Source organism: Miscanthus floridulus, chromosome 8 (genome assembly GCF_019320115.1).
Source record: "Miscanthus floridulus cultivar M001 chromosome 8, ASM1932011v1, whole genome shotgun sequence".
Taxonomy (NCBI): domain Eukaryota; kingdom Viridiplantae; phylum Streptophyta; class Magnoliopsida; order Poales; family Poaceae; genus Miscanthus; species Miscanthus floridulus.
The window spans coordinates 30,976,434-30,984,239 of NC_089587.1; positions in this window are offsets into that span (position 1 = coordinate 30,976,434).

Sequence of the window (7,806 nt, forward strand, 5' to 3'; positions counted from 1 at the left end):
TGTAGCCAGGCCGGGTAGTTCCAAGGCGCGTGGGGTGAAGACAGCACCGACAAGCGGGCCTAGGTGTCAGCGGTAGGGCACGGGGTACAGGCGCGGCGGTTGCCTGGCGCGGCTTGCTGGGCTGGCGCGGCTGCTGGGCCAAGCGGCTAGGCCGGCGGTGCTGGGCTGAGCGGGGAAAAGGGGAGAGGAGGGTGAACGGGCCGCGCGGGAAAAAGGCCATGTGGGCCGAAAGCAAGGAAAGGAGGAGATGATCATTTTCACTTTTTATTTTCCAAACAAATTTTCCCAAAAGCATTTTCAAATAATTTTTGATTTCATTTGAACTCTAATTCAAAACAATCATCACATGAGTAAATAGTGCAGCAGCATGTATGCATTCAAAAGTTTCAAATCTTATAATTGATTTTAATTCCCCAAAAATTATTAATTTCCTATAATTGAATGCACACCTAATAACATAATTAAATCAAATTTATTTATTTAAAAGAATGAAAATTTTTGGGTGTTACAGTTCTACCCCCTTAAGATGAATCTCGTTCTCGAGATTTAGGTGATTGCTTACTCAAACAGTTGGGGATAAGTCTTTCTCAGATCCTCTTCTCTTTCTCAAGTAGCCTCATCCTCTATATAACGATTCCACTGCACCTTGCACATCTTTACTATTTGGCTTCTCGTAACTCTTTCGGCAGTTTCCAAAATCTTTATCGGATACTCTTCATAAGTAAGATCTTCCTTGACAACAAGTTCTTCCAAAGGAATTTGTTCTTCTGGTACCCTCAGACACTTTTTCAACTGGGAAACATGGAACACGTCGTGCACATCGGACAAGCTCTCAAGTAGTTCCAACTGATAAGCTACTTCTCCACATCTCTCTAGGATCTTAAAAGGTCATATATACCTTGGTGCTAATTTTCCCTTCATATTGAATCTTCTCACACTTCTCATTGGTGACACTTTCAAGTACACATAATCACCAATCTCGAAAATCAGCTCTCTTCTGCGGGTATCAGCGTAACTCTTCTGTCAGGACTGAGCTACTCTCAAATTGTCTCTAATCATTCTCACTTGTTCTTCTGCGTCTCTAAGGACATCGGGACCAAACACTTGAGTTTCTCTAGTCTGATTCCAGAACAAAGGTGTTCTACACTTACGTCCATATAACGCCTCGAAAGGTGCCATCTTGAGGCTCTTTTGATAACTGTTGTTGTACGAGAACTCTGCGTAAGGCAGACTCTTATCCCAACTATCACCATACTGAAGTGCACAGGCTCTCAACATATCTTCCAAAATCTGGTTGATCCTTTCCATCTGTCCATCAGTTTGCGGGTGGTAAGCAGAATTGAAATTCAACTTTGTTCCCAAAGATCTATGTACTTTATGCCAGAATTGCGATGTAAATTAGGTGCCTCTATCCGACACAATTTTCTTGGGAACTCCATGTAAGCACACTATTCTTTCCATGTACAACTCTGCTAATCTTACACCATTATAGGTAGTCTTGACTGGTAAAAAGTGAGCAACCTTGGTGAGTCGATCCACTATTACCCATATTGAATCATAACTTCTTTGAGTGCGGGACAGTCCTACAATAAAATCCATACCAACTTCTTCCCATTTCCATTCAGGAATCTTCATTGGTTGTAGTAACCCTACAGGTCTTTGATGCTCAGCTTTCACTCTTTGACAAGTGTCACACAAAGCCACATATTCTGCCACATCTCTCTTCAAACCATACCACCAATACTTTTCTTTGAGATCCAAGTACATCTTGGTACTTCCGGGATGTATAGAATAAGCAGACTCATGGGCCTCTTACAGAATTGCATCTCGAATAGCTTTCACTTCAGGTACACATATCCTTTTTCCGAACCAAAGAGTTCTATTCTCATCCATTCTGAATCCGGGTGCCTTTCCAAGCACTACATTCTCTGCTATCTCCTTAAGTTTTGCATCCTCCAATTGTCCTTTGCGTATCTCCTGCTCCAATGTAGGCTCTATCACCAATTCCATTGCATTAGTGACCAGGCTCAAGTTGAAATACTCCATTTCAGCACACAACTCTGCTGACATAGATGTTATCTGAATTCCATTGGCATAGCTCTTTCTGCTAAGTGCATCAGCTACAACGTTTGCCTTTTCCGGGTGATAATGCAGTTTCAAATCATAGTCTTTGATCAATTCCAACCAACGACGTTGTCTTAAATTCAGATCTGATTGGGTAAAGATATACTTCAAACTCTTATGATCAGTATAGATATCACTCTTATGTCCAATCAGATAATGTCTCCAGATCTTTAAAGCATGAACCACAGCTGCCAATTCCAAGTCATGAGTAGGATAATTCAACTCATACTTCCTTAGTTGTCTAGATGCATATGCAACCACTCTTCCTTCTTGCATAAGCACACATCCAAGACCCAAACGGGATGCATCACAATATATAGAGAAGTTCTTATTTAAATCGGGTAAAATTAATACTAGAGCTGTAGTCAATCTCTTCTTTAACTCTTCAAAGTTTGCCTAGCATTTATCCGACCATACATACTTAGCACTCTTTTCCAACAGAGCTATCATGGGCTTGGCTAGCTTGGAAAAACCTTCAATGAACCTTCGGTAATAACCAGCTAATCCCAAAAAGCTACGAATCTCACTTACAGTAGTTGGTGGTTGACTGGTTTCTAATTCAGTAATCTTGCACTTTGCCTGGATCCACTGCTATTCCACCATTGGAGACAACATGACCCAGAAAAGAGACTTCCTTTAACCAAAATTCACACTTGCTCCGCTTAGCGTACAACTTATGTTCTCTAAGTTTTTGTAAGACCATCCTTATGTGTTTCGCATGTTCTTCTTCAGTCTTGGAGAATATTAGTATGTCATCTATGAATACTACCACAAATTTATCCAGAAACTCCATGAATACCTTATTCATCAGATACATGAAGTATGTAGGTGCATTGGTCAATCCAAAAGACATAATGGTGTACTCATATAGTCCATACCGTGTAGTGAATGCTGTCTTGGGTATGTCTGAGTTCCGAATCTTAAGCTGATGATAACCAGATCGGAGATCAATCTTGGAGAACACATGGGCTCCTCTCACCTGATCAAACAAATCATCAATCCTAGGCAAAGGGTATTTATTCTTGATGGTAACCTCATTAAGTGAGCGGTAATCCACATACATCCGTTGACTACCATCCTTCTTATCCACAAAGATCATAGGTGCCCCCCATGGGAAAGAACTGGGGCATATGAAACCTTTTTTCTTGCAACTCTTTTAGTTATTTCTTAAGCTTTTCTAATTCATTAACTCCCATTCTATATGGACGTTTAGCTATTGGTGTAGTTCCAGGTAATAATTCAATAATGAATTCAATGTCTCGATCAGGTGGCATACCTGGCAAGTCATCGGGGAAGACATCCGGGAATTCCTCCACGACATGATCTTGTTCATTGACTTCACCATCTAGCTGATTCACTGTGGCTGTAGGCTGAGCTTGCACTACCACTTCTACACAGATTCTATCCCCATTGAGTGATGTTACAACCACAGATTTCTCTTGACACTGAATCACTGCCTGGTGTTGTTTCATCCAATCCATTCCCAAGATAAGATCAATTCCTGCTGTTCTCAACATAATAGGCTTCACCTTGAAGTCTACCCCCCTTAAGGAAATGCTAGTTGAGGGGCTCCAATAAGAAGCGGGCATACTACCTCCCAAGGGAATTCACTAGTATAGGATTTTTCATGGCACACAAAGGTATGCTATGCATTCTAACAAAAGCTTGGGAGATAAAAGAATGTGAAGCACCAGAATCAAAAAGTACGGTAGCAGAAATAGAGTTGACGCTAAACGTACCCAACATGACCTTAGGCGTCTCCTGAGCTGCATCAGATGATACATAGTTCACCTTCGCTGTGAGAGGTGGTCGGGCGTTGAACTTCTGATTGTTGGTCTGGTTCTGAGGTGCTTGTTGGTTCTGCTTCTTAGGACACTGATGAGCATAGTGACCTACTTCTCCACATCGGTAACAGGCATTGGGATTGTTGGGTGCACCACTCTTCACAAGAGCATTGTTAGGCACTCCCTGGCGTGTTGCAGGATTGCTAGTCTGTTGCAGGGGGACGCTAATTTCCAAACTGTTGCTGGTACTAAGGACGTTGTTGGAACTGGTTCCGCTGGGGATACTGACCACGGTTTCCCTGGTGAGTTGGTCCTTGATTCCTCTGCTAGAAACCTTGCTGGGGATAAGCACTGTGGGCGAGTGTTGCTTCTAGAAGCTTGCCCTTGGAGCCTTCTCTTCTTAGCTTCCATCTCCTTGCGCTTATCATCAATCACGATTGCGTGATTCACCAAAGACTGGAAGTTAGGATAAGTATTAGACATCAGCTGGAGCTGCAGTCCATCATAGAGTCCCTTGAGGAAACGGCGTTGCTTATCCTTGTCATCCACTACATCATTAGGAGCGTAGCGTAATAGTTGTGCAAACTTGTCCCGATACTCCGCCACAGTCATTGATCCTTGCTTAAGAGATCTGAATTCTTCCTGCTTCAGTTCCACTAGTCCATCAGGAATATGGTATGATCAGAAACTATCCTTGAATTCCTGCCAAGTGATAGCAGGAGCATTGTTGGGACGTCCAAACTGGAATGATTCTCACCAATCCTGAGTAGCTCCTTGGAGTTGCCTGGAAGCGTACAACACCTTCTCAAGGTCGTTGCATTGTGCTATATTCAGTTGTTTCTCCACAGCACGCAACCAATCATCGGCCTCCATAGGGTCTGTGGCATGGGTGAACACTAGTGGACGACCTTTCATAAACTCTCCACGCTTATCTCTAACCTGGACAGGCGGTGGCCCTCTTGCAGGTTCATTGTCCAAGCGCTGCATCATAACTTGCATCAGCTGCGCTTGCATTCCCAATATCTGCTTCCATGGTCACAGGTGGCGGTGGTGGATTTATAAGAGCATCACACCCACGACCACTGGCCTCTGTCTCTTCCTCCTCTTGCAGGCCATCTGTTTTCCGACAAATGTGCAAAATTTAGAGATTTTTCCAATTATAGAGAGCTTACAAAAGATAAGAAACAATGCCTGAAAATTTTCTGGGCAAGATTCAAATTCAGCAGTTCAGTAAAACTGTTATAACTCGAGTTTCAGAGATCCAACAGAGGTGCACCAAGATTCGTTAGAAAGCTTAGGACATCAGCTACAACTTTCATTAAGACCACTTTTACAGATTCGAACTCGCACATAGTCAAAAATAGAGCTAAATCGAAACTGTTCTGAGTTCCAGACAGCGCAGGAACATCAACTTGTGTCAGCTAGATCTCTCAAACCTGAATAGCTATTGACGTGATTCCAAAGACACTTGAAAGATACAGAGGTCTAGTTATCTCCACAAAAATTTCAGAATTTTTATCATCCCAGATTTTGAGTTACCAGGTAAAGAACACAGGCTGCTCCAGAAATCAGCACAGCAGAGATAAGATAAAATGATACTTCTGCATTAAGATTTCATTCTAAATTTAAAGTTCTAATCTAAGGAAGTTGTGGACATGCCCGCAAACTTCCAGCAATCAAGCAAAATACCAAATCAACCAAGTTCACAAATCAAACATCTAATCAACCAAGTTCACAAGACCAATAAGACTAAATAAGGACACGAACTAACGACGTGATAATCTAGATCATGGCACCTAACACCTATGGAGCGGTGTCAATCATGGTGAAGGAACGACGCTTCTTCTTGTAGATGGAAGGCTGTCCCAGTTGTGCTCGAAGTTCATCCACTTGTTTCTGAAGACGTCTCTGCGCCCTCTGAGATGCACGCAGTTCTCCTTTGACCTCATCATCCACTCCCTGCATAGCGTGGACATGCTGCATTGTTGCCTCCAGAGTTGGGTCATTCTCTGGTGGAGCCAAAACCTACCAAACACCCTCATAATCATTTCGAGGAAGGAACCTGAAGTGATCCTCCCTCATGGCCTCAAAGCGACGACCATGGTAGTGGATGTAGGCATTCTGTGCTGTATCCTCCATGCCATCCAAAGCACGGGCTCTCCTGATAGGGGCACAGTGGACAGTCTTGTCGGGGACCTAATACCAGGGTACCCCAGGAGGTGGAACCGATAACCACCAAACGTGAAAAACTTCCGGACGCATAAAGGCATCATGTCATCCCTTGTTCGAGTAACAGGAGTTCGGTTCCGCCTCGCTCGACACCTTGGGAATGGGCTCGGTCTCGCCCGAGGGCCGAGGGATAAACTCCGTCTCGCCCGATGCCTTGAGGGCGGGCTCGGTCTCGCCCGAGGGCTAAGGGATGAGTTCCGTCTCACCCGATCCCGGAGGGGCAGGGTCAGCCTCACCTGATGCCTTTGTGGGATAACCCTGTCTCGCCCAAAGGCTCAAAGCCAAACTCCGTCTCGCCCGACGCCTATAGGGCGGGCTCGGTCTCGCCCGAGGGCAAAGGGATGGATTCCGCCTCGCCCGATCCCGAAGGGATAGGGTTAGTCTCGCCCAAGAGATAGGGATTGGTCTCCGCCTCACCCGACGGCCCAGAACGAGCCTCGCCCTGATCGATATCTATCCCTCATAATGATGGGTACAGGACGAGACAAGATGTTCGGGTCAACCATGGCTCCAACGACCATACCCTGCGCCCTGGCAGGAAGAGGACTACCAGGGAATGACATGACTGATGCTTTAGACCCTTTCGGGCGCCACAGAGCCCAAAAGGTATTACAGGTGCGTGCATCTCACCCTGTAGAGTTGTAGGCGCCGTCTTCAGCTCTGGGACACGGAACCCAACGAAGATATACAACAACCGCTACGCTCTAAGAACGGATTTGCTATCTCCACGAACGATGGATATTCCATCGCCACGCTGTGGACCCGAGGGAGCGGCGCCCTATTCCCGATCCCTCAGGTCCTCCCAGTCAGAAGCCTTGGCCACGGCGCAACATCGGGCCCTGACCCTGAATTCTCCCTACAAGAATCATGGGAACCAGAAGGCGTATGGAGCAAGGCTGGGGGGAGGCTCCTAAGTCAAAACCACTGTACTATAGCCCATACCCTATGTAGGGCAGCATACTGTGACTAACCTGACATCCTACAGAGACATCGACAACATGGTAAGCACTTATCTTCCTTCGCACTCATCAGAATTGAGGACCTGACCAGGTAGACATGAGCCCCAAGGCTAAGTAGAGTACGCATCCTGGAGCCCTCACCCTTGTAAAGCCAGCCCCTTCATCTATAAAAGGGGATGCGCATCCTCTATCAAAGGGACAGAAAAAATAGGACTGAACAATAGAACGCACTCATACACACGAGCAGCTACGAAGCTCTCGACCACCTTTCAATCCTTCGATCAGAGACTTGGGACCAGTCCCTCTCTCGGCAGTTTGTATCCCTTACTACAGACCGTTCACGGTGCTAATAACACAAGCAGCAACAAACTGGACGTAGGGACGTTCCGCCCGAACCAGTATAAATCTTGTGTCCTTTAGCGCACCATTCGAGCCTAACGTGCATTACTATAAATTTACTTGCTGGTGCTTGTACGAAACACCGACAGTTGGCGTGCCAGGTAGGGGCTTTGCGCGTTCCAAATCAGGTCTCGGATGGCCACCCACGCAATCACCTGGGCCCCGGGCGCACATGTGCGTTTCGGCGACCTGGATTTCATCATCACATTAGGAGGAGAGCTGGCGCTGACTCGCTCAGCCGCCCCATCTCCCCCTTCCATCAACCTCAGCCGTCTCAGGCTTGAGGGCCCACCGGGCAACTCCCGGGGAGT